We start from the raw sequence: 2,993 nt of genomic DNA on the forward strand, positions 1-2,993 counted from the left end.
TCTGAGAACAACTGAGAGTGGCATCTTCAGCATCCATCTCTCTATCCTCCCTCCCACAGTCTATTCACCTACCTCGAACACACACTTGTGCTCCCGTGACGGCTGGAGCAGGCTCCCACTGGCTCAGGAGCACCGGCTGTGTGCATCTCTTCCCAGCACACATCACATTGGTAGCTTGAGATGGGCCAGGGTGGGAGTGATTGGCAAACACTAAAAAGCAGTAAATTTTTTTAACCTGGAAAAGCCAGTTGCTAAAGTTTTATTATCGTACCGTTGCAATTCGCCCACTCACCCACCTACTATCTACCTGCCTTCTTCCTTCCTTCCTCTTCCCTCTCTTTTTCCACCTATTTTTTTCCTCCCTCCCCTCTCTTCCTTCCTTTTTCAATTTTTTAAACCAATTCTCCAACTATCTGCTTATCTATCCATCGATTTGTCCATCCACCCATCCATCCCTCCACCCACTTATCCATTATCTACACAACTCATCCATCCAGTCATCCATTTTACCATTTACACTCATCTAGCTTCTATTTCTTCCATTCATGCATCCATCCATCTGTCCATCACCCACCCACAAATATTTTCTGAGCATCTACTCTGCATCAGTCTATTCCTAAAGTTCAGAGTCCTCCCCCAGATTTCTGGAAGATATGTGCGTGGACTCTAAGGACTAGCAGAGACCGCCCTGTGCAGCATGAGGCTCAGCCAGCAGTGATGTTGGATCTGTATGCAGAACCCTGTGGCCTTCCTCTTCTGCTCCTTCTTGCCATCAGCACAGGGAGACCCTATCAGGGGAAGAGGAAGGGGCATGTCTCCATCCAGCAGACCAAGACAGTACTTCTCTCTCTCCCTCTCCCTCCAGGCCTCAAACAAGAGCCCAGTGAAATTGGGTTTGGCTTTTTTTTTTTTTTTTTTTTTTTTTTTTTTCCTTGTCCGGCAACAGGACCCCAACCCCCGGCCCCCCCCCCCCCCCCCCCAGGCCTCAAACAAGAGCCCAGTGAAATTGGGTTTGGCTTTTTTTTTTTTTTTTTTTCCTTGTCCGGCAACAGGACCCCAACCCCCGGCCCCCCCCCCCCCCCCCCCAGGCCTCAAACAAGAGCCCAGTGAAATTGGGTTTGGCTTTTTTTTTTTTTTTTTTTCCATGTCCGGCAACAGGATCGCAACCCTCGGCGCCGCTCCCGCGCCCCGCTCAGCCAGTGAGCAGGAACCGGTCTGTATGTGGGATCCGAACCCTCGGGCGGGAGCGCCGCCGCGCTTCCCAAGTGGCGCACTATCCAGTGCGCCACCGGGCCGGCCCGGGTTTGGCTTTTTGAGAAGGGGTTCCCCACCGCAGAAGGCCCCATGAGCTCTTAGCCAACTCACCAGAAAGTTCAAACAAGAGGGGGCTCCTGTGGGGTCCAAGGACAGGAACTCAGGTGGGAGGGGAATCCCCATCCTGAAGCCAGCACTCCCCACCCCCAACATCACGCCTCCTCTTAAAACCGGGCTGCTTTGTGAGCCAAGCTTGTCTCTGCCCTTGTTCCCAAGGGCTGTTATTGCAGAGGATTAGCTGTTCAGCTTGGTGAGCCAAAGGGGCGGGGGCTCCCAGAGCCTGACCTCGATTCGAGGAGAGGGAGGGAAACCCACTCCCCACCACACAGTCCAGAACCTGCCACACCAGCCACACCTACTGTCTGCTGTGCCCCATCCAGCCCCACCTGGGAGAGGCACAGCCCTTTACTCATTGTCGTGGTGGGGTGCTGGCTCCCAAAGACTGCAGCCAGTGGGTCATAGCCCGGAGATGATGGGGTGGCATGTCCTACAGGAGCTGAGGGTCTTCAGCAGTGTCAGGGGCAGGAAGTCAGGGAAAGGAAGGAGCTGGGGTTGTTTTTCTCACTTTTCTTCCTGGGGTCTGCACTTATATGATGGTCACACCTGAACAGCTCACTGATGACATTATCTGAGTCCCACATTCCACCGGCCTCTTTTCGGAGGGTACGACCTGTGGCCTAACCCAGTGAGGGTGGATAGATTTTTTTCCGAGCCACACAGCAAAGCTACTGAAGAGACAGGTGAGAGTCAAGTGTTTGGCCGGCCCTGAGGACCCAACCACCTGGCCTGGCATTGCTTGGATTCCCCTCATTGCTGTTTCTCTGTCATGTGGATCCAAGCAGGTTGTGGCCTGCACTGATAGAAACAACCCAAGGTCTATATGCATATTGTGAGGGCCCCTGGGATAGAAAAGACTTTCAGAGCCCATCTTCCAGTGAGGTATTTGGGTGGCTCCATGACACTCTAGCTGAAGAAGGGACTGTGGAATCTCAAAGACCTTGGGTTCAAAATCCCAGCTCTGTCAATTGACTTGGGACAGAGAATTATTTTCTTAGAGCTTCAGTTTCACATCTACTAAAAAGGGATAACTGAACAGGTTGTAGTGAGGCTTCAATGACCTTGTATGTGTAAAGTACCTAGGACAGTGCTAGAAGTTGGCAAGTAGGGTTCAATAATCAGTATCTGTGTCACTCCAAGTCCTAAAATCAAAATCAAACTGAACCCACCATTCCCCTTAAAGGAAGAAGCAACTCCACTGTCCCAGGGTGGAGAATCTCTCCTCTGAAATCCAGGCCTACAAATGACAAGACTATTTGGCTTGTGTGACCCAGTTAATAGCCCTCTGTCCCTCGGGCCTCTGTGGACACCTCACCTTCTGCCCCAGGGTCCACTGGGCTCTGCAGAGCCTGCCCACTGCGGGGACGGGGGCTTCCACCTCCTCGGGGGAGAAGCAAGCGTGTCAGATGGAGGAAGCCCAACAGGTTGCTGAGCTGTGGAAAATAAACTGGGGGAGAAAAAAAACCCACTTCTTTCTTTTAAAAATCAGGTTAGGTATGAATGTGCAGGGCGTGGCCTTCTGTATAATTAGCCGCTCTGCTGGCTGTGGGAGCCGCCTGCTTCTCCCCGGGCCCGTTGTGTCAGGCTTGTGCCTGCTGCTGCTGTCTCTCCTCCTCCTCTGC

Source organism: Galeopterus variegatus, unplaced genomic scaffold (genome assembly GCF_000696425.1).
Source record: "Galeopterus variegatus unplaced genomic scaffold, G_variegatus-3.0.2 Scaffold1617, whole genome shotgun sequence".
NCBI classification, from domain to species: Eukaryota; Metazoa; Chordata; class Mammalia; order Dermoptera; family Cynocephalidae; genus Galeopterus; species Galeopterus variegatus.